Raw genomic sequence first — 25,356 nt, 5'->3', positions numbered from 1 at the left:
GAAAAAGCTCCCCACTGTCAGCAGAACCATGGCTACACAGCACTTTCACTTTCAAAATGGCACATGATCGGCACAGCGCCAGAACGTGAGTATGCAAATGAAGCCTGGGATATTTAAATCCCAGGCTTATTTGCACTTTCGAAGTGCTTTATTTGCATCCCTCTTCTGACAGAGGGATGCAGTCTGGAGGTAGCCAGAGACTAGGAGCTGATATATATTGCCATGGGCCTTCAGGCCACTCTTCCAAGAGATTAGGGACTGAGGGGTATTGACTTTGATTTTGGCTGCTAGGCCGGGTGATTGGGCTGTGAGGAGTGACCTGAATGATGCAACCATGGGGGAGTGATGTCATCACCCCACTCTCAAAGGGTAGGGTATACAGCCCCCCTATGACAACCTCTTTGAAAGGAGTGAATGCTCAGTCACTGCAATGGACCATGGATCTCAAACCCAGTAGCATGCTACAACCATCCACCTAGCAGTCTGCTGACAGTCACTTAGCTGAGACCAATAAAGCCCAAGCCTAGCACAAGGCTCCAGCCCCTAAGGTTCAATTGGCAGGGTGTAAGAGCAATTGGTTAGTCAACTGGCCAGTAGCAGAAACAGGAAGTTGTATGAACACTGGGTTCTCCCCTGTTCTAGCCTTGTGTTTCCTGTTACTCTGGCTTGATTTTCTGGCTTCTGACTTATGGTTCCTGAGATTCAGTTTGGGTTCTGACTCTATTATCTTGATCTTGACTGTCTCTGGGTTTGAACATATGGTTCTGAACTCCAGTTTTATCTCCTGCTTCAGAGTTGCTTGGTTCTCTGATCCGGTCAACTCCTGTTGGATGACTGTGTGGTCTTGTTGCTTATATCCCAGTTGTGACAGCCACTAAGCTCTCCTGAGTAGAGGGTCCAGAGTTGTGTCTGGCTCTTACTCATGGTATTCATGGGAAGTATATGAGTGTGTGAGAGTAGAAGGATACTATGATATATGGGCCTACACATTTATCCACATTGTGAGGTGAACTATCAAAATGTGAATGAAGTTCATGAAGTGTCCCAATTATCTGTAACAAATGTTAACAAGAAAAGGGGAAATGAGAGAAGCGAAGAGTGAGGGGGGATAGGATAGCAGCCTTCAACTTCCTGAAGGGAGGTTCCAAAGAGGATGGAGAGAGGCTGTTCTCAGTAGTGACAGATGGCAGAACAAGGAGCAATGGTCTCAAGTTATGGTGGGAGAGATCCAGGTTGATATTAGGAAAAACTATTTCACTAGGAGGGTGGTGAAGCACTGGAATGGGTTACCTAGGGAATTAGTGGAGTCTCCATCCCTAGAGGTGTTTAAGTCCCGGCTTGACAAAGCCCTGGCCGGGTTGATTTAGATGGGATTGGTCCTGCCTAGAGCAGAGGGCTGGACTTGATGACACTCTGATGTCTCTTCCAGTTCTATAAGGGGATGGTTTGAGAACATGATCTTGGTAACTAATTGACCATTCATTATCAGTGGGAAATAGGTCAATGGAGTTACTATAGAGAACTTTCTGGCTACGTCTACACTGGCCCCTTCTTTGGAAGGGGCATGCTAATTTTGAACATGGGAATAGGGAAATCCACGGGGGATTTAAATATCCCCCACGGGATTTAAATAAACATGGCCGCCGCTTTTTTTCCGGCTTGGGGAAAAGCCGGAAAAAAGCGTCTAGACTGGCACGATCCTCCGGAATAAAGCCCTTTTCCGGAGGATCTCTTATTTGAGGTAGGAATAAGAGATCTTCTGGAAAAGGGCTTTATTCCGGAGGATCGCGCCAGTCTAGATGCTTTTTTCCGGCTTTTCCCCAAGCCGGAAAAAAAGCGGCAGCCATGTTTATTTAAATCCTGCGGGGGATATTTAAATCACTCGCGGATTTCCCTATTCCCAAGTTCAAAATTAGCATGCCCCTTCCGAAGAAGGGGCCAGTGTAGACATAGCCTCTGGGTGTCTGGCTGGTGAGTCCGGCAAAGCTCAGAGCCGGAAAAAAGCGGCAGCCATATTTATGCAAATGAAGCAGGGGGGATTTAAATCCCCGCCTCATTTGCAATTGTGATGTGTCTAATTTGCATCCCTTTTACAGAAAAGGGATGCAGTCTAGACACAGCTGGTGTGATTCAATGAGTGACTTAATAGGTAGACCAGTGGTCTCCAACCTTTTTACACCTAAGATCACTTTTTAAATCTCAGAACAGGTGAAGACCTACCGCCCCACCCCTTCCTTGAAGCCCCGCCCTCTCTATTCTCCTCCTGTCCATCACTTGCTATCCCCAGCCCTTACTTACACACTCTGATAAACAGTTTATTTTTAAATTATGCGATACATACAATTAAAATCACATGTTTATAGTTATGAAATAAATGGTCTGGTTTTTATTCATGCTATTTAAATCTAAAATGAAGCATTTATAATTATACATTTTGTGGGGACAGAGTTCTGCGGCTGGGGGCAGGGGAGAGGGAACAGGGTGCTGGTAGGGCAGAGGACAGGGTTCTGCAGCAGGGGACAGAGTGCCAGTGGAGACAGGTTTATGCAGCTGGGGACAGGGTGCCAGTGGGGACAGAGTTCGGGGAGTGGGGACGGGCATAGGGACAGTGTTCTGTAGCTGGGGACAGGAATGGGGACCGAGTTCTGTGGCTGGGGCCAGGGGAGTGGGGACAGCGTTCTGTAGCTGAGGACATGGGAGTGGGGACAGGAGTGGGGACAGCATTCTGTGGCTGGGCACAGGAGAGTGGGGACAGCATTCTGTGGCAGGGAAGTGGGGGTTGGGGAGTGGGGTGCCAGTGGAGGGAGAGAGTCCCCTGCATCTGCCTCCTCCCAGGATTCTCTCCTCGCCCCCAGGGAAATCAGCGCGCGCCTGCCCCAGAGCCATCCCCCCCTGCACAGGGAAGCCCCGCACGCCTGCCCAGGGGGCCGAACCCCCGGCGCAGGGAAACCCTGACATGACAAGAAGGAATGGGCTTAAATTGCAATATGAGAGATTTAGGTTGAATAATGGGAGAAGCTTCATAACTTTCAGGGTGGTTAAGCACTGGATTAATTGCTTAAGGAGATTGTACAGTCTCCATCCTTGGAGATTTTTAAGAACAGGTTAGACAAACATCTGTCAGGAACATTCTAGATAATACTTAGTCCTGCCAGGAGTGCAGGGGATTGGACTAGATGACTTTGAGGTTACTTCTAGTCCCATGACTCTATGATCTTTAATACCATGTAAAAGATTGTAAACCCAGGTTTTTCTTTCTAAATCTCTCTCCAGCCAAGAGAAAAGAATAAGATATGTTATTGAAATGGAAATCTTACTTAATTATTTTTTATTTCAAATGCTTTGCCTGTCTTTCTTTTCTGAATCTTTACTAAAAAGATTAATAGGATTTTAGTGGCATGTTTGCCTTGGTGCTAATCAGGCTGAGGACTCTGTGTACCACACCTTATTTAGCACTGTTAATGTTGAACAATCTCAGAATCATTAACGCCTATGATTCTGTGGGCCCATTTATTCCATCTACATTAACACAGTGTCCTCCCTTGACACTCACACCTACATACAAGACTGACATATTCTACCCCAGAATCTGCAAATATTGGTAGTGACATATTAAATCAAGGTGAACAAAAAACACTACATTACTGCTTGTCCTTGCACACAGAGACTTGGGAAATAATTTTTTGAGGATGGCTTGGGCTAGCTGTCTTTAACAATTCAGGAAGATCAGATAGTGACTTGGTTAAATGATTAAATAAAACTTTACTGCATATTCCCTGACAAATGCACTTATTGATTACAAGATCTGCAGTGAGATAATCACAGACTTTGCCTCACGGTGTTTGTGGAGTTTCAGATGTACCTTTTGTAAATCATTTTCTTTCCCTGCAGGAGTTTGGCCATGAAAACATCCCCCAAAGTGCATCTGATTAACCCTTCCAATGTTGTATTTCTGAATCTAGCCAATGAATTCAGTGGACAAAGGATCAGATTCAGATGTGTACATGCCAGTATTGCTAAAAGGGCAGCATCTCAAAATAGAAGATGTCAGGATTTCCCATATCAGCTTTCACAAAGGGTCTATCCCAGTGGTCTCCAAACTTTTTAATTACAAGATCATTTTTTCAATTTAAGTACAATGTAAAATCTACCTCAAACCCAGATATCCTTGCCCCACTTCCTTCCCGCCCCTTCTTTGAGGCTCTGTCCCTGCTCCATCCCCTTCTCCCAGGCCTCACCCTGCTCACTCCATCCCCCTTCCTCCCTCATTCTCACTCACTTTCACTAGGCTAGGGTAGGGGATAGGGGTTCAGGCTCTGTTCCTGAGCCAAGGGGTTGGGAGTGTGGGAGAGGCTCCATGGTTAGCCCATGGTGGGGGATGGGGTCCAGGAGGGGTTTCGTGGTGCAAGGTCTGGGAAGGAGTTTGGGTGAAGGGGGACTCGCATCTGGGGCAAGAGGTTGGGTGCAGGAGGAGATTCAGGGCTGGGACAGGGGTTCAGTAAGCAGGCTCTGGCTGGGCACCGTTTAACTGAAACAGCTACTGGGTGATGGAGCAATGGGGTTAAGTCAGGCTTACTCCTGTCCTGGCCCTGCACCACTCCTGAAAGCAACTGGCCTATACAGCAATGGCTCCATGGTGCCACATGCTGCCCCTCATCTGTAGGCACCGAGCCCACAGCTTCTACTGGCCACGGTTCCCGGTTACTGAGCAGTGGGAGCTCAGGAGTGGTGTCTGCAGGCAAGGACAGCATGTGGAAACCTCCTGCTCTGGCTTTCTCAGGAGCTGCAGGGACACGCCAGCCACATCCAGGAGCAGCAATTACCATAGGGATAATTAGTCCATCCATGACAGGTTAGGCATTTTAGAACTCACTGCTCAGAGAATTAAATTTAAGTGTAAGAGAGAAATGAAAATTATGAAATGCACAGACCAGTCAAAACCCCAAAGTAACACATTTTGCAAGCAGTAAAATAAGTAACAACAACCCCCCATGTATGTGCTGGGTTGGGAGAGGAGAGTGAAGGACAGTGTGCGTGTTTGTGAGAATGGCAGAGACACATAGTATGTAAGTGACAGAGGCATCAATTGCCAAGCTCTATCCGTCCCCTGTTCTGTGGAGATAGGGTACAGGAATGTGGGGAAGGAGGGACACCCTGACTTCAGCATTCCCCTTCTCCCTCCCACATCCTGCACAGCAAGCAGGAGGCTCCTAAGGGGACAGCTCCAAGGCAGAGGGCAGGACAGTGGGTGGAGGAGCAACTGAAGTGCCAGCGTTTGATAGCTTCCTGGCCAAACCAGCCAGGATCACCTGTCAGAGGCTCCGGGATATACTAGTACATCCCATCCTACTGATTGGTGACCACGGGTCTATCCAATCTGATATCATGCTCCCAGGGCACCAGGAAAGAAACCTTCACAAAGAAACTGGTTACTGGTGAAGAGTTTGTTAGGGGGACTCAATCTTTCCTGAGTTCTGTGGCTATCAGCTGACTCCCTAGAGGCATGAAACTTGATCACACCTATATTTGCATGTACAACAGATGCCATTGTAGATTCTGAAATGATCCAGCCTCTTCTTAAAATCTACCTACTGTACTTAACTCTATGACCTCTGGTGGCAGCCTGTCTAGCTGCTATTATGAGAAACATTTCCTTTTACTGGGTTGATTCCCCCCACCCTACAGTTGTGGGATAAGAGGAAGAAAATCAATCAAGTTCATATGAATCCATTGGAGCAAAGGGATGTGCCCATCCCTCCCTCCAACCAACAATCCAGGAAGTCTATCTTCTCCCAGACTGTGCTCTGACTGCTAGCATTTTAAGTTAGTTTAATTGTAAATGTACATGTTTCCCATCACTGGACTATCTGAACACTTACAATATTAATGGATTTATTCTCCCCAAAGGACAGGCAAGGTCAAGATGTATTATACCCTTTCTACAAGGCTGAGAACTGAGCCCAGTAGAACAACTGATCTGCAGTTGCCCATCTCCTGAGCACAATGGCCCATTGGAACCCCACTGTCAAGATCTCCCTTAGGCCCTGAATACTCAGCGTCTCACCATCATCTTTAAAGGAGGAATCCATGACACAGATTTCTATGATAGCAGCTCTCAACCTTTCCAAACTCTTGTGCCCCTTTCAAGAGTCTGATTTGTCTTGCCTATTCCCAAATTACACCTCATTTAATATTTAACTGCAAAATGAGAGTCATCAATTTTCCAGTAATAGTTGGGACATTTTTGCATTTTTATGTCTCATTTTTTACCATATAATTATAAGAAATCAATTAGAATATAAATATTGCACTTACATTTCAGTGTATAGTATGCAGAGAAATATGAACAAGTATGGAATTGTAGTTTATACAAATGTTGCTAGTGCTTTTTATGTAACCTGTTGAGCAAAGCAAATATGAGTTACTATACCCTCTAGGAAATCTCTTTGTCCCCCCACCCTCCAGGGAATACATAATTCTGGTTGAGAACCACTGAACTATGGAACTGGTTCTATTACCTTTCCTAGAAGAGGTCTGATGGACCATACAGGGAACACAACACTGTTCCATCATTTCCCAATGGCCAAACTTTCTCTGCTGCATGGTTCCCCACTTGTGTTACAATCACTCCCACCCCAGGGTCCAGTGGAAGTGGGGGATGGTGTCATATATGTGTTTCAGTCTCTATCAGGAATAGAGATGCATGAGGAGATGGGAGAGCTCAGTTCCCATATGGGTTTAAAATTGACCAGCCAGTAATGTTATTAACTGTCTCTTGTGTCTTTTGTGTGGACAGGTTAAATAAGAGGGGCAGGTTAGCTTTTTATCATCAGTTAAGTCACTTTTATGACTTCTTTACAGACCTTCTCAATGACCCTGGGCAGATCACTTATTCTATTGACCTCAGTTATTAAAAGGGGATAGTACACCCTGACCTTGCCGTCCTCTGGGGAAGAAAAATCCATGAATATTTTTAAGTCTCCAGATATTTCAGTGAGGGAAACTAAGTACACACACACACACGCACACAAAACCAACTAGTTTAAATAACAGGATTTATGTTAATTTTGGGAGGTGGGGTGGAGGATGTGTTTAGGACTGTATTTAAATATGAATTTCATAACTGGAAAACAAGACTAGGTATGTGAAATGGAAAATCCTGTGGAGATCCACGTAATTGCTATAAAATGAAGTTCAGATGTACTGGTTTCAATTCTGCCTCCATTGAAGTCAATGGAAAAAACACCTATTGACTTCAATGAGACCAGAAATGCATTGATGGCTTGTTACTACTGAAGAGGGAAAAATTGCATTGTATCTAGCTGTATGATATTGGGTATAGTTCATATTGAACCATACCCAATATCATACAGCTAGATACAATGCAATTTTATCTAGTTGTATGCTATTGGGTATGGTTCAATATGAACTATGTCATGCGCTGCTGAAAGAAATGCATATAGCCTGTTTTAACCAATTAAGAACTAGGAGAGGTCATTGCTCTGAAACAGCTGCAAGTAAGTTCAGGAAAGGTTCATCCTTTCAGCCAGCAACTATCAGTTTCCCTTTTCTATGGATAAAGTACCAAATAATTAATCCATTTCTGCCCATATCTGAGCTCAGATCACATTGAACCTAATGCATGTAACATAAGAAAAATCAAGTTTCTGGGGGAAGGGGAGAACTATGGATAATTTAGATTAAAGAGTGTAATTTGGGCCAAAACTTTGCTTTCTCAGAAGAGAACTATGGTTGGAGGGGAAAAGAAATGAACACTTATCCATCCATAATATCTAATGTAAACATTTACAGCAAATATTGTGGGACAGATTCTGTGCCCCACTCTTGATGCTTTATGGCACTTTAGATGTGAAAGAGAACTATAAATTCCCCTCCCCTTGAGAATTCTTACATTATTTCGTTAGAATATATCTTGATGCTCTTGTGAGAATATCCCAGTTCAATTTCCCCTTTGCCCAAATTGGCATTCCTGCAGAAACTTTCCACCTTGCCACAATGAAGTGTAATGACATAAAAAGTAGATATTGCACTTGCTCCTCTTACTGTAAATGGGAAAGGTAACTGTAGAATGATATTTTAAGAAAACCAGGCTTTCTGATGTTCCATCTCTGGGTTCCCATTAAAAGTCAACATTGGACAGCTGTTCAGAGTTCCTCTGTTTCCCCTTATACTTAGAAATAGGAGATATCAGTGGTAATTTGTAACTCTGTGATAGCATCTGGCAAATGTTGACATTTTAATGCCTTCTACTGTAGTACGATATGAACTAAGCTGGACCTTGAATCTGGATGTATTAACTATTTGTTTCCCAGAGATAAATGTAAAATGTTTTGCGTTTTCTCTTCCCCTTCCCCTGTTCTGCTACATATCAGGCCAAGAAGTATAAAACATCAGCAGAACTATAAATTGCCTAGAACAGTGATTCCCAAATGGGGTTCCGTGGAACACCGGGGTTCCTCAAAGTGAAAATAAGGGTTCTGCGAGAAAATTCCCTCACAATATCATTTTATGATTTAAAAAAATAATTAATATGATGTGATTTTTGTTTTTAAATAGGTGCAATTAAACTAAATGTTGATCTCATGATCTTATTTAGCATTTGTTTATTATTATCCTTGCTTATTTGAGGTTTACTTTTTCAGCTCCATGTATTAGACCGTTATTAGGAGTTCTGCAAAATTCCTTTGAGTTTAAAAGGGTTCAGTGGCCAAATAAAATTTGGAAACACTGGCCTAGAAAATTGGCACAGAATTTGGCACAGGCAACCTTGAGTTACATATAATGTGCAATGGACATGATTTTCATCCCACTTCTTCAAGTTGGACACCAATATAAATCTTTTTATTTCAGTGGAGTTACTTTGACTTTACACTGGTACGATCCAACTCAGCCCAGTGTCTAAATTGTCATCAAATCATCCTGTGGTCCATAAGGAAACACACATCTGAATCAAATGAAAATGAAGAATAGAAAAGCTGCATAGGATAGCATACTTTTCTCACTCTTGTGACAGCTCTATGTTGGCCTATTTTTTGCTCCCTCTTCAGGCCTTGCCCCACCCCAGAATGCATGTATTACTGTCATGAAGGGCTTTGAAGTTAAAGATTTTGCAAGTGGAAAAACTGAGTATGTTTGAGATAAAGAATCAAGGATTTTAACAACAGAGGAGCATAGAAAACTATCATTTCTGGAAATTTTTCTTTTTCGTGGCATGCATTTGATTTGTTGCCAGTTTGTTTAGCACTATCTGTAGCATGCTCCTCATTCTAAATAGAATTCATGGAAGTTATGTTGTTATCAGTTTTCTGAAAGATAATCTCTAAACAGTAACCTGGAGTTATATGACATACCTGTTGTACTTGTTGGGAGAGATGCAGTTAAAGTTCTTTTGGTCTAACATGAATGGCAACATGTAGAATTAGTGTGGTGGCCTGTGTTCTTACAATATTTTCAAAAAAAAAATATGCCCAAATGTGACATGTTTGTGCTGTTAAAATAGCCTCGCTGTTCTAGACATAAAGTGGTTCAGCTCAATAGTGCTCTCCCCTATGTGTGACAATTATGCAAAGGCTGGAATGAAGAGTAGGTTGGTGGGCAGCAAAAGAAAGGAGGAGACTGAAAATCATAGAATCATAAGGCTGGAAGAGACCTCAGGAGGTCATCAAGTCTAGCAGCCTGCCCAAGGCAGGACCAATCCCAACTAAATCAACCCAGCCAGGGCTTTGTCAAGCCGAGACTTAAAAACCTCTAGGGGTGGAGATTCCACCACCTCCCCAGTTAACCTATTCCAGTGCTTCCCCACCCTCCTAGTGAAATAGTTTTTCCTAATATCCAACCTAGACCTCCCGCACTGTACCTTGGGACCATTGCTCCGTGTTGTGCCATCTATCACAATTGTGAACAGCCTTTCTCCATCCTCTTGGAACCTCCCTTCAGGAAGTTGAAGGCTGCTATTAAATCCTCCCTCACTCTTCTCTTCTGCAGACTAAACAAACCCAAATCCCTCAGTCTCTCCTCAGAGGTCATGTGCTCCAGCCCCTTAATCATTTTGGTCACCCTCCGCTGGACCCTCTCCAATGCATCCACATCCTTTCTATAGTGGAGGGCGCAGAACTGGACACAATACTCCAGATGTGGCCTCACCAAAGCCGAATATAGAGGAATAATCACTTCTCTGGATCTGCTGGCAATGATTCTCCTAATGCACCCTAATATGCTGATAGTCCTCTTGGCTACAGAGACACACTGTTGATTTATATGCAGCTTCTCATTCACTGTAATCCCCAGGTCCTTTTCTGTAGAACTGCTACTTAGACATTCGGTCCCCAGCCTGTAACGATGCTTGGGATTCTTCCATCCCAAGTGCAGGACTCTACACTTGTCCTTGTTGAACCTCATCAGATTTCTTTTGGCCCAATCCTCTAATCTGTCCAGGTCACTCTGGACTCTATCCCTGCCCTCCAGCATATCTACCTCTCCCCCTAGCTTAGTGTCATCTGCAAACTTGCTGAGGGTGCAATCCATCCCCTCATCCAGGTCATCAATAAAGATGTTGAACAAAACTGGTCCTAGAACAGATCCTTGGGGCACTCTGCTAGAAACCGAAGGATGCGGAAGTAGAGGGAATGAAGAGTCTAATTCAGGGATTGGTGAAAACGGCCTCTACAAGTGAGTTGATCCTATCCATGGAGGTCCTGCTGCTCCCCTGTCCTCAGGCCAATCAGGGCCTGGGAGCGGGGGGGAAGTGCATGAAGTCTTCTCCCCTGTCCCCACCCTGCAAGGAGTGTGCATGCTTAGAAGTGCCGCATGCTCCTGGCAGGGCGGGAGGAGACATTGTGCGCTCCCTCCGCCCCCATGTCCTGCTCTGCAGAAGTCTCCTGCTCTGCGAGGGGTGCAGTGCCTCTGAGCACCACATGTTCCTTGCAGGATGGGGGTAGGGTGGGAGGAGACCTTATGTGCTCCCCCTGTCCCCAGGCCAATCAGGACTTCGGGGTGAAGGGAGTGCATGAAGTCTCCTCCCATCCTGCAAGGGGCTCTGCACTTAAAGTCAACCGCCATCTGTGGCTCAGCTGGTGACTGACTCTAACCATGGCCTTCCTTTGCAGGGCGGAATAGAGAGACTTCACATGCGCCCCCTCCCCAGGCCCTGATTGACCTGGGGGCAGCAGAGAAGAGAATGCGAAGTCTCCTCCCACCGCCAGGGGCATGGGTACCTAGCAGGAACCTCCAGCTGTTCAAAACAGCTTTAGGTTCTCTCAGGGGGGAGGGAGTATGTAAAACTTTGCATGGTCCGCCACCCCCAATCAGGGTCTGTGGGTGGGGAAGCATGGAAGTATGCTGGGCCTGTCCCTTCCAGCGTAGCCCCCAGTCAAAAATTATTACCCACTCCAGTTTAATTTCTACTAACTGCTTCCCTGTCTCAAGCCTTCTATTCCTGGGAAAAAACAAGAATGTGCTAATGCATCAGCTACAGCAACGTCTATTCTTTTAGCTGCCTAGCTTTTTGTGGCTTTAGAGCTGGGCTTATTATGGAGACCACACTTCAGTGAAATACCCTGGTAGTGAAGAGAGATCAGGTGTACAGATGCAGGCAATAGCAATAAAAGAAGGGCACACATTGAAATCTAATATTGCTTCCACTGAACTAAGTGACAAAACTTTGATTGAGAGAGAGAGAAGGTGGGTAAGGTAATCTCCTTTATTACACTACTTTCTGTTAGTGATAGGGACAAGCTTTTAAGGTCAAGGAAAGGTAATCACAGTGTCACAGCTCAATACCCAGGGGAACAGACTAAGGCCTAGTCTACACTGGGAAATTACAGCACAGTAAATCAGCTACCAGAGCTGTAACTCCCAAGGTGTCCAACTGGCAAGGAACTCAGTGCACACTAACTCCGCAGTTGCTGCACTTTAGGTAAACCACTTTGATGAGGCGTAGGGCTTGCTTCGCAATGGCTGCAGTGCTGTGATGTCAGTATGGACACCCTTGTGTTACTACTGCAATGTGACTGGTCTCCAGTACCTGTCCCACAGTGCCTGTTCTTGCCTCTCTGGTCATTGATTTGATATCTTCTGCCCTTAGGTGACCAACTCTCAGGCCTGCCCTTTACATTCCTTGGGAATTTTGAAAGTTCTCTTCCTGTTTGCTTGGTTTTGCATGGAGTGCTCTCAGCACATCTTTCCAGGTAACCATGACTGCTCCACACACCAGGCCATGCCGAGGTGCTGAATCTCATCAGTGTTTGGGGAGAGGAGGCCATCCAGTCCCAGCTGTAGGAATTATGATACTTATGGGCACATCTCTAGATGCATGACCAAAAGAGGCCATAACCAGGATGCTCTAAAATGCAGGGTCAAAGTGAAGGAACTGTGAAAAGCCTCACACAAGGCGTGGGAAGCAAACCACCACTCTGGTGCTGTGACCACAACCTGCCCATTCTACAAAGAGCTGGATGACATACTTGGAGGCAACTTCACCTCCACTTCAAAGACCCCTGTGGATATTTTGGGGCCTCAGTGGTCATCCCAGAATGGACTGAGCCAGGAGGAGGAAATTGTGAATGACAGTGCTGAGGGCAAGTGGGATCCAGGGCCAGCAGATGATTCGACATCCACGGATGCTTGCAGTCAGGAGCTATTTTCTACTCTGGAGGAGCAGATGGAGGCTGGGCAAGCGCAAGCAACACAGGATGCACCTGGTAAGTGGTTTTGATTTCTGGTAGTCCTGAAGCAAGTTGCTTGGGGAAGAAAGGTTGCAAAAAGGTCTGGGTCTGCATGATGCTATTATTGACATAGGGTAGTCAGATGTGGAACACGATGTTGATGGAATCTCACCTCATGGTACTCAGCTTCACAGATCTCATTGAAAATGCCATGAAGACATTGGGCTATTCACTTCTGCAGGTTTCTGGATAGAGCTGCTTTGTTCCCCCTCCTATTAAAGGTAACATTCCCACACTATGGTGCTATAATGGGGGGAGGGAGGGATTGCTGCATACAGGCAAGACAAGACAGAAGCTACTGTCTTGCAGAAGACCCTCTCTTGTTTCCCAGCTCAACCTCAGCAGCAAGATATCTTCCAGCATGAACGTAGCCTGTGGAAAATGTGGGGATATTATAGAGTCATAGAATCATAGAATAATAGGACTGGAAGGGACCTCGAGAGATCATTGAGTCCAGCCCCCCGTCCTCAAGGCAGGATCAAGCTCCGTCTACACCATCCCTGACAGATGTCTATCTAACCTGTTCTTAAATATCTCCAGAGAGGGAGATTCCACCACCTCCCTTGGCAATTTATTCCAATATTTGACCACCCTGACAGTTAGGAATTTTTTCCTAATGTCCAATCTAAACCTCCCCTGCTGCACTTTAAGCCCATTACTCCTTGTCCTGTCCTCAGAAACCAAGAGGAACAAATTTTCGCCTTCCTCCTTGTGACACCCTTTTAGATATTTGAAAACCGGATTATGGATTATAGAGCCATCCCTGCAGTGTTGACTCTCCCCAATAACACATGCCCAGACTATAGTAAGGCCTTGCAGCAATGAAATCTCCTGTCCCTGCGGTTAACTCACCAGCGGGGGGAGGGGGCGGTGTCATGTGTCTTATGTGTACTCCCCCAGGGACGGCCAGTCAGTAATAGATATGTTTCAAAAGGGTTGTGACAGTGTTCTGGCTGGTGTTAACAATGGCAGCTTTGGAAAATGTTGCATTTTGGCTTCACAGATTGAACCTTAGGATCCCAGCCTTCCTCATGATCACCAGATGAACAGCTGCACAGGGTAAGGAAGCAGCCTTGGTAAAGCAAAGAGGACCATTATGCCTCAGTCTGCCAGTGAAAAGAAAGAATTGAAGGAGTAGATGGACAATGAGAGAAGGGAATGGAAGAAGGCTGAACAGTAAAGTGAAGCCCTGGAGCGGCTCTTAAACATTATGCAGTGCTAGGCTGACACTCTAGGCATTGGTAGCACTGCAGATGGAGCACCTCTGTGACATAAAACTGTTTTCCATATGTCCCCCTTCCACAACTGAGTCAGTACTCAATGCATTCCACACCTGCCCCTTCAACATCTGGCCCTGCAGACTCTGACAGGCACCCACTGTACTCAACTTCCATACCCTGCTGAAGTGCAGCATCCATTGCATGGCACATCGGACAGCAGGGCTACACTGGATACCTGAACATCTACAAATCTGTAAACATGCTGGGGCCTCAATTCCTCCGTTTCCCCCCTCCCTCCCACAAAGTGCAGCTGTGTCATGTAGTATGTGTCCTACATTTGTTTTTCAGAAATGAAATTCTTGACTTTGAAAGCACTTCTCATTCCATTATATGAAAGCAAGCCCAGCCCAGCCCAGCAAAGCAACAGACACACACTGTCAAGGCTAAGCAGACAATCAGCCTATAATAAGTAATTAATACCATGACAGCTCCCTTGAAGATCTTATGGTTTAGTAAGCAATCTAGATAGATAAACTTTCACATTATGGCCATTGTTGTCAAGACCACTTGAGCTCTCTGGAGTAGCTCCATGCTTGATGAGGCCTGCTGAAAGGTGGCAGGCCCCAGAGCTCAGCGATTCAAAAGGGCTCAGGGCTTCTGGCTGTCTCTATTGCAGCAGCAGCCAGAGCTCGGGGTCCTTTAAATCAATCCCAGAATGCTTTGGGCTGCTCTGAGGGCTGGCGACAGGAGGTGGGGAGGCACCCCCCAGATGACACTGAGATCTGGCTGCCCCAACCCTGCTCCTTCCACTTGAGGCCCTGCCTCTTCTGGGAGCACAGAGCTGGGTCCCTCTGTCCACTTTGCCTAGAGGCCCAACACATCTGTTGGCTCCCTGTTCTTGACACACACTCTGATATGTCCTACTGAGCCATCACAGCCTTTGTTGTCAAGAACTATTCAGAGACTTCCAACTTCAAGCCTCATGGAACACAACTGATCCTCTTGGTTAAAGAGAAATTCTTACAGAGTTTCAGCCCAGCTGCTGTGCACAATCCCACTATTTCCTTTAATTAGAAATGCTTGATTCTGTGAATTCCCTGCTTGTGTATTGCAGTGGTTGTTGTTGTTGAATTTTACTTAAGCTCACCAAACAAAATCAGCTCTTGAATTTAGTCAATGGATTTTTTTTTAAATGTAGCTGTTTGATATTGCGGGCAAGAATGCAAACAATAATGCACATTATAACACGGATACATTGCTTCTTGGCTTGCATACACACTGGGGCAATTGTTTCACACTTAATTGTGTGTTACACATGGTGAGCAAGTAATGCTGTATTTAAAGGAACATGCAGCCTCTGCTTCCCAGAAGCTGTTGTAACTATGAACAAATTCCCAAAGCTAGAAACTGATTTTTTTTAATTTGAAAAGAAGTAGAAATGCTGAGAATTCAGTCATGTATGAAAACATGCTTCCAACTAGAGTTTGATTTATTTTGTGAAATGAATGTTCAGTTTTTATTATGAATGGCAGAAATGGTTGGAATCCAAGTATGAAAACTGTATTTTCCAATTACTATAAATAAATGAAATGACAAAACATTCAAGCTTAGAAAAGTGCCACGTATGTCTTTTCCAGAAAGTCTCAAAACTGATAATAGAAGAAGTAATTTCATGCTGGTATCCCCATTATTTAAGTCATTTGTTTTCTGGGGAAAAGGGATAAGAGATGTTAGAGAAATAGAAGGTAAATTGTGTGTGTTTGGGAGGGTCTCTCACTCATCCCTGTATAGATTTCATGGTAGGTTTTGTGGGGAGGTGATGCCATTCTAGTTTCTTATTTTGAACTGCAAAAGACTATACATTGATTTACATTTTCAGAAATAATTTCTGGGTGACAGCATCTGACATCTTAAAGGCACATGGTTTTCAGTGAATCAGTATTCAGCATCAGTGTATCCAAAATCCACATTTGAAAGTTTAAACCATAATCTTGTTTCTACCTCCCTTCACTGGCCATAGCCATTTCACATGGGACAGGTGCTTTAAAAAGAAACAATCCAAGATTAGGAAGCCTCAAAACCACAAAAGAGCTTAGGCACCCCTGGAGCCTTAAAAAACGCTGCCACTGTTACCTAACCTTGGAGGCACCCACATTTCCACTTTTAGAATCCATAAGGTACCTAATTTTCCACCTCTGGTCATGTGCTTTTAGACTAGGTAGTGTCTCTCATACCTAAGCCTCTGAGGGATCTTTCTCAAACTAGGCATTTCCCCACCTATCTTGTCTGTAGAGTCCAATCGGGTACAAGTGCTCAAAGCAGGCCTAACTTCACAGAAAAGAGGGGAGGAGATGGCAACTTTTCTTATAACCCTGAGCACTTTAGTTTAGGGGATCCATCTGCGATGTGACAGACTCTGTTTCCTCTCTCTGTCTGATATGGAGAAGGGATTTGAACACACATTTCTCATGTCCAATGCATATTGAACTATACACAGCGGAACAGGTTCAGTGGGAGAAACTGAGAAAGCCATTATTTCCCCTAGTATCAGAGGAGTAGCCATGTTAATCTGAATATGCATATGCAATGAGAAGTCCTGTGCTACCTTATAGACTAACATAAGATTTCATGGGCAAAGAACCACTTCATCAGATGCATCTTTTCCCTAGGGCTACCTTCAGCAGACTCCCTGTCTGGGCTGCAGCTTCTTTTTATATATCAACCAGCTGGACCCTGATTGGCTCATTCAACAACCACCCTAATTGTCTGCAGCTGCCACCCTAATTGGCTGTTTCCCCTCCAGCCACTCCTTTGACTATCTGCCAACCAGCCTTCTTAGGCTGGTTTTCACCCAGCCAGGATTTTTCAATAAGTCCTTGTCACAAGCCTTTCATGCTCTTCAAGAGTAAATTGTGTAGTTATATCCCCCTGCATTCAGTTCACCCTACAGTCCCTTAAAGCATTTTTAAAAATAAACTACATTTTTATTTTAAAGAATTGATAAATCATTATACCGTGGATCCCCTTCTGGGGCTCTCTGCTCATTTCCCTGGGACACTTCATTATTTCACAACCACATCTGGATCTGTTTTTATCACTAGGCCAACCTCACTGCTCATTTTCACCCTGGCAACACAACTGAAAACAATGTCAAGGTCCATAAATATTCTTTAAATATGATTTGATCCCTCTCCTGCTTAAGACAATAGGAATCAGACTATGTTTAGAATTTATCTTCTTCTGAGCTCCCATTTAAGTTAAAGTCATCAATGGCTTTCCCAGATAAGTATTTGCAGAATTCTCTCAAAGGATTACATTAATAATCATAATGCTAATGCATTGCAACTGTGTTCTCTTTCAGCCAACTAGATAAAGAACTTATTAATTCAGTCAGTAAAGCCTCATTGAGAGGCCAGGCACCTCATTCATTTTAATGGGCTTATTAGTAAATTTTTTTAAAAAATAACTCTAGAAATAGGGTCATAAAAATTAGAAATGGAGAGACCTAGATCTTTGAATCAGTTTTCTCCAACAAGTCAAACTATAGTGAGATTCCCATCCTACAGAGATGTTTTAGATTATGAAACAGAAGATGGGCCTGTGAACACAATGGTGCTGTCTGCTTGGATTCCAGTAACATTAGTAAAAAATGTTTTTCAAATGCATGTGTTCAAATACAAATCCTAATATCTTGCGTGCTCAGTAGATTTTTTTTTTTAAAGTCAGTGAAGGCTGACGGAATTGGGCACTATTTTTCACTAATGTTTGCTCCAACTTTGTACTGCAATGTCTTCTGATGGAGTTTTATTCTAATAAGGCTCGTGTATCATTAACAGACTAATTAGAACTATTTGTAAACTATCTTTTTAATGGAAAACTGAGCCAGCAGTAACTTTTTTGTGAAAATGTCAAAGTCCAAAAATATTTGCTTCAGAAATGCTGCAGTACCTGCTGGAAGTTGTTACTGAGTGCCTCCTCCTCCTCTTTGGACTGGACTCCCAAGTCAGACTACATTTTTCTTGATGTACCTTGTTTGTTCTCACAGCGATGAGTCACGGGAGTTTTCAGCTGCAGCATAAAAGATATAATTTATCTGGGGAGCCCAGTTCATAGGCAAGAATGACAACATGAAATACGTGAACTACACCTCACATAAGGCACTATGGCAGCACTTCTGGACTGAAATATTTCAGTGTGTCAAAACAAAACCTGAAAAGTTTTAAATTTGAGGACAATCGATACTTCTAATTAAAAAATAAATCTTGTCAGGTATCCACTTTTTCCATTAAAACAGTTTCAGTGGATTATTTTCAACCAGTCCTAGTGAATCCAATTTATCTGAAGTGGGTTGTGCCCACAAACGTTCATGATACCACCTCTATGTTTTGTTAGTTTTTAAGGTGCTACTAGACTATTGGTTGTTTTGTAAATTTTTCTTATATCATGCAAAACAGACATAATTTGACTTTGAGGTCTCAGACTGAGTGTACAAGGCAAAGGAAATAAAGAAAGCTTCATCCTTTTCCTGCATGTAAAGTTTCAACAGAAATCCCTCTCCTTATTTCTTAAACACCCAATAAACATACTTATTTGATCCTTTCTATTTAAAATTGCTATAGCAAGACTCAGTTCTTGTTTCTGCTCTTGCAACTTTACTCGCCTCATTATACTCCAACTCCAAACTTCCAATGGGGAATAAAGAGTGTGAGATAGAAGCGAAGGATTGAGATTAAAAGAAATCACAATTTTCTTTTAGAGGGACAGCAATCTATCTCCCTCTACTGATGCCTCTAATGTCTCATCTTCTGCCACTTCTTTACTTCTCCTTTTTGGTCTGACTTCACTCATAGGGTGTGTCTAGACTACAGGGATTTTTCGAAAAAACTAGCCTTTTTTCTAAAAATCTTTACCTGCGTCTAGACTGCTGCTGCGTTCTGTCAACAGTAAATCTACAGAATGCGACGGTTTTGTCGACAATGGTAAACCTCGTTTTACAAGGAATAACACTATTTTCGACAGAGATCTGTTGAAAAAAGGGAAGTGTGGAGGCGGGGAAGATTTTTTTGTCAAAAATAAAGGCCTCCAGGAAAAAGCCCTGGTGGACACTCCTGCCAGACCTTTCGTCTGTATTGTTCCTGCCTGTAGCCATCTTTAAAAGGCACAGGCACCCAGGAGTAGCATTGTGGCAGCAAGCCAGCTCCAAACAGGACCCTGACTGCTCAGCTCTTCTTGGTAGGGCCACTCAGAGCCATGTCCCAGGCACAAGCCCCCCGAGACTCCCCTGGCCCTTCCAAGGACACATTCCCACAAGAAGCCAGGGGCACCAAATACTGGGCACCCTCCTGGTCTGGCCCCTGAGATCAAAACCCTCTTGGGGCTCTGGTCTGAGGAGGAGTCTCTTCAGTCCAAGGGGAGGAATGTGGACATTTATGCCAGAATGGCAGATGGCCTTGCCAAAAAAGGTCACCACTCCCGCACGCTGGAGCAGGTCAGGGCAAAGGTGAAGGAGCTGCGGCAGGGGTATGTTAGAACCCGTGAGTGCAGTTCCCGCTCTGGGGAAGCTCTACACTATTGTGCCTATTACGAGGACCTGGACCAGATCCTGGGGGCTGGAGAACCCCTGCCTCCCTAGAGGGTTGTGGAGTCTGGGATGGAAACCCCTGTGCAGCAGCAGCCACAGCTCCCAGGTGAGACCTCAGAGGACCAGCAGCTCCAAGAGGAGGAGGAGGAGGAGACCAGCAGGAGCACAGTGACCCGACCCTTGAGCCAGACACCCAGTTGCAGGAGGCCTCCCAGACAACTTCTGACACCGGGGAGGGAACATCAGGTGAGTGCTGTGAGGGTCCAACATGCACAGGGCAGGGGAGGCGGGAGCAAAGTGGATGGTGCCGTACTGTGACCTGTCATGCTGATTGCAGCCTGGGGAGGGGACACACACATGGCTGACCTCAGGGAGAGCTGTCCTACCCCTGCACCAGCATGGTTGCAAGGCACCACCTGCTCCTGCAGGCAGTGATGCCAGGTGCAGGCATGGGTTGGGGACCCTTGGATTGCCACACAGCTTCAGGCCTCTCAGTAACCTGTGGGAACCCCAACTGTGGCCTGACACTTGTCTGTGCTGCTTGGCCATGGGGTGTGGAGGGGGGGGGGAGCAGGATGGTGGCCTACACACCTTCTTGGCTCCAGGGAGGCTGTGGCTGCTGGCCAGGCCACACCATGCCTTACTGAGACCACATCAGCATCCCCTGACCCTAGAGAACAGGCACTGACTGCTGAGAAGGAGGGCATGCCCTCTCAGTGAAAGTGTGAGCATGCATGACTGATGATTTTTCCCTCTTGTCCTCCACAGCTGGACCAGCTGTCCAGGAGGGGAGCACCATACCTATCCCACCACCCAGACAGCTGCAGGGAACCCGTTGGCACTGGCGCAGACATTTGGACCTGGTGCGCCAGCACATCTCAGTCCTGCAAGGGATGCAGGAGACATTTAACCAGAGGATGCAGGCAGAGGCACAGTTGCGCAGTCACTTGCTGAACGAGTTTGTCCAGCAGCACACTGGTATTTGCACTGCTATCCAGGAGGCCATGGCCTTGCCTGGTCCTGTGCATGTTCCTGCTCCTCCTGATCAGCTGCCCCCCCCTCACATCTCAGACCTAGGTACAGCCCCACCTCCTGCCCAGCCCCCTACTATCTCAGCCCGCATGAGCAGCCATCTCCGAGCAGGCCTCCACAGCCAAGGTGGCAGGGCCTCTTCATCCAGGCGGCACCCTCAGCCCTGAGCCTCCCTCCCCCCTTCCAGGTTGACATCCCACTTCCCACCTGTGAGAGTCAGTAAGGGAAGCACTCTACCTTAACAAAAATTTATTTTTCTGAACAAAAGAGTTTTATAGTTTTTGAAACAATCAACAGTGAAATAAACTGTCCACATTTTTTCAACAATACCTGTCTCTGTTCTCAGTGTGAATGTGTACAATGTGAATGTGAGGCCGGGAGGGGCTTTGTTGGCAGGGGAGGAGGAGGGAAGGCACTGGGGGGCATGGGACAGTTCCACATTTGGAAGGCCCTAGGGAAACTCATCAGGGTCCTTGAGAGAATTGCTCCCTCAGGGCTTCCCGAATGTGCAATCCCAGCTGGTGGGCTTGCTGGATGTCAGCTATCCAGGGCTGCTCAAAGTGCCTCCCCTCCACATAAGCCTGTGTCCCCCAAGCAGAGAGGAAGGCCTCCCCTTTCCTCTCCACTAGATTGCTGCATGCTGTGTGCTGCACAACCACAATGGGGATGTTGTGTTCCCCCATGTCCAGCTGAGTGAGCAGGCATCTAACCCTGCCTTTCAGATGGCCAAAGGCGCACTCCACTTGAATCAAGCCTGATTGAGGTGGGAGTTAAAGAGTTCCCTGCTCACATCCAGGTGTCCAGTGAATGGCTTCATAAGCCAGGGCATAAGGGGGTACACCGCATTGGCCACAATGCATGTAGGCATCTGCACATCTCCGACTGCATAGTTTCACTCCGGAAAGAATGCCCCAACCTGAAGCCTGCAGTACAGGTATGAGTTCTGGAAGATGCGGGCATCATGTGCCCGGCCTGACCACCTGACACAAATGTCTGTGAATTGTCCCCAGTGGTCAACGAGGGCCTGCAGCACCATAGAAAAGTCGCCCTTTTTGTTAATATACTGGGCTGCTCAATGGGACGGTGCGCGGATTGGGATGTGCATCCCGTTGAGTGCTCCACCACAGTTTGGAATTCCTAGCCCTGCAAATCTGGCCATGATGTTATCCAGGTCTCCAAGGCAGACAGTCCCGTGAAGTAGCTCTGAATTGATGTCTGTCACCACCTGCAGAAAGGGACAAATAGAAAGACAAATAACAGGACATTAGAGGAGTTGCATGAGCTGATGAGAGGTGCTTCCCCACCCCTCCCCTCCCAGACCCAAGAGCTCCCCCCCCCCCAGGCAACCTCCCCATTCCACACACCCCCTGCACCATGGAAGGGTGAGGCCAGGAGGACTTCTACCACTTCTACCACTGCTGCCCCCAGCCCCCATTCCCTCTGCCTGGTCCTGATTGCCCCCCTTATCTGCCCCCCCCCATGGACTGTCCCCAGAGAGTGACTTACCTCCATCAGACTGCCTCAGCAGTAGACCTCCCCGAGCCAAACTGGTGTTCCACGGAGCGGTAGCTGTCTGGGGTGGCCAGCTTCCAGAGGGCAATAGTGACCCACTTTTCCAGGGGGGTGGCAGGCCGCAAGTGGGTGTCCTGGCATTGTAGGGCAGGGGCAAGCCAGTCACACAGCTCCTGGAAGGAGGACTTCCACATACAGAAGTTTTGGAGCCAAGCCTCATCGTCCTACTGTCCCACCAGTCTGAACTGGTGTCCAGCCTCCAAACTCACCTCTGAAGGAATAAGTTCAGTGACAAGAGCAGTGGGGCTGCAGCCCGAGTGAGGGGCTCAAAGCTGGGCTCTGAATCCAGCTCTGCCACAAACATCATAATGGTCTCATGAAGATGCAGCAGAACTTCAAGCATCACAGTGTTGGGCCATCGCCTGCCCAGGGGCAGTTCAGGCTCCATGGCCAAAAACACAGTGAAAAGAAAAAAAAACCCTGAAAATAAACTGCTGTGGTGTCCAGGGAAGCAAGGCAGCCAGAGCAAGCCCTGCAGCAGCTTTGCTTTCCCTCCAGGAGGTAGGTAAGCCAGAAGCAGGAACCGAGCAATGGCTATTCAGGGGGATCCCTTTAAGCACACATCTCTGCAAAGGGCATGCAGCAACACTTGGAAATAAAGGCTACCCTCACGCCCTGACAGAAGCACTTGTGGCTGCCTTTTTTTTCCTCCGAAAGAGCGTCTGGCAGTCTGGACACTTTTTCGAAAAAGCAGATCGATTTTTTGATCTGCATCATGCAATCTAGATGCTCTTTTTCAACAGTGGCTTTTTCTAAAGATACTTTCAAAAAAGCCTGTCGAAAAAAGCATGCAATCTAATTGTATCCATAGTGAGCACATGGAAAGAAATAGGTCTTCTGCAAAAAATCACCTCCTTCTGAAATTTGATTTGTCCTTTTCATATGTGTTCATTTTTTTAAATTGTATCCTTTGGTATATGTGGTTGTGACTATTTTCTTCCACTATTTGATCCGAGGAAGTGGGTCTGGCCCACGAAAGCTCATCACCTATTAAACCATCTTGTTAGTCTTTAAAGTGCTACACAGTCCTGTTTTTTGTTTCAGCTACAACAGACTAACACTGTTACATTTCTACCACTACTCCTTTTCATGTTAGCCTACTCAGAGCACTCACTTGCAAACATTACAGTCCTAAGTGATTTGTAAGTCACTGCTCTACTTCTCACCCAATCTGGTTTAAGCACTAGTCTATTGATTCTCACTAATGAGTTTTCCTTTATTTGAAACAATCAGTCATGTCATTTCTTTCATTAGAAACAAATCAAGATGTGTCACTTTCAAATCTGTGTAAAGTTACCATACAAAATTCATATAATACCATAACATTATATAACTCATTGCATCCAGAATTTCCACCAAAAAAAGTAATTATGCTTTGTGAATATTTATCCATCACAATGGCTGAAATGTGCTAAGACAAGGAAAAAATTCTATGTTCTACTAACACAAAAACTGTGTAAAAGGATTTATGAGTAAAGTGGAAGGCATGATCTTTAGTCCTTTTCTTACAAAACACCCACCTTGGAAACACACTTTTGGAATCTATTCTGTAGGATTAAAATTTACTCAGAATCCCTGAATTTTACAAACTCATCGGTATTTTGTGATCTCCGTTTGTGCGTCTGGTGAGGAGAAGGAGATTAAAAAGACAAAGACAGGGATCACAAAATACTAGTGATTTTGTAAAATTCATAAATTGAGTCAACTTGAATCCTCCAGAATAAACTGACCACAATCATCATTAACGTAACAGTCAGTTTTACTGGAAACATTTTTTTGTAGTAAAATAGGAGTTTTACCTGGTAGTTCTAACTAACATTCAAGCTACAGTTATAATTAACATATACCAGTCTGAGCATCAAAATGTGCAGGGACTCTTTTCTGTATGGCTGTGTCTAGACTGGTCAGTTTTTCTGGAAAATCAGCCGCTTTTCCTGAAAAATTTGCCAGCTGTCTACACTGGCCACTTGAATTTCCGCAAAAGCACTGACTTCCTACTGTAAGAAATCAGTGCTTCTTGCGGAAATACTATTCTGCTCCCGTTCAGGCAAAAGTCTCTTTTGCGCAAAGGTTTTGCACAAAAGGGCCAGTGTAGACAGCTCAGATTTGTTTTCTGCAAAAAAGCCCAGATCGCGAAAATGGCGATCGGGGCTTTTTTGCGGAAAAGCGCGTCTAGATTGGCATGGATGCTTTTCTGCAAAAAGTGCTTTTGTGGAAAAGCGTCCGTGCCAATCTAGATGCTCTGTTCTGAAAATGCTTTTAACGGAAAAGTTTTCAGTTAAAAGCATTTCCGGAAAATCATGCCAATCTAGATGCAGCCTATGTGTTCAGTGCTTAACACAATGTGGTCCTCACTGTCTTTGTCTTGGCTATGGTGATACAAATAAAACCTGCTAAATAATAAAATTGTTCCATGAGGCCCTGCTCTAATGTCCATTGAAGTCAATGGATAGTTTTCCACTGATTTTAATGGATGTGGGATCCGCTCCATTAGGAAACTAGCACATATTGGGTATACTACATCATCTCAGCAGAGCTTGTATGAAGGACTGTCTCAAGAGAACACAATCCTGCCAGATCTTTCTAGTGCACTTTTGCTATGAGTGGTGGTTGGTTAGCATGACTTGCTCTCTGCATTCCATCAGGCGGTGCAAGTGGGCACTCATATTGGGAATGTGTGCTCTTTAGAAAGCACAGAGGAGAGCAGTCCCTGAATTCCTCAAAGCACAAGAGATACAGTTGTGACTGATGCTTATGCATCTTAAGCAACAGGGGAACAAGTCTTCGCGAGATCCCCTTTCTTGTGCACACATAAAAGACTATTCTAAACTCCAGGACTTTATCTGTCTCTGTGCTGCAAGATGTTTAACCTTGCACCTTATGATCCAAAGACCCATGAATTCAAGGAGAGTCTTTCTGATGACTTCTGTAAACGATGGATCAGGCCCCATGGCACCAAACCATTGTTTGTGGTAAGGGTCTTCCATAATGAAATCTGAGCTTCTTTCAGAAATCATATCCTGGCTTTGCATAATTTGCATAACCAGACATAAAAGCTAAGTAAATTGTAGCACTAAACAAATCTTCATTGTATTAATACACACATCATTAGGATAGTCTGGAAACCATCCAGGTAAGTAGATATTTAATCAACAATCAAGTCTAACATGGAGCAATAATGAATTAATTCTGTTTTCATGTGAAACAT

General features: G+C 45.2%; 1 pseudogene; it reads left to right on the top strand.

The window, feature by feature from the left end:
* Positions 1 to 11,605: 11,605 nt before the first annotated feature.
* On the top strand, positions 11,606 to 12,933 carry LOC149524555 (uncharacterized; annotated as a pseudogene).
* The last annotated feature ends 12,423 nt before the right edge of the window (positions 12,934 to 25,356 follow it).

This window comes from Pelodiscus sinensis, chromosome 4 (genome assembly GCF_052426305.1).
Source record: "Pelodiscus sinensis isolate ZL-2025 chromosome 4, ASM5242630v1, whole genome shotgun sequence".
Taxonomy (NCBI): domain Eukaryota; kingdom Metazoa; phylum Chordata; order Testudines; family Trionychidae; genus Pelodiscus; species Pelodiscus sinensis.
This window is presented reverse-complemented; position numbering and strand designations above follow the sequence as displayed.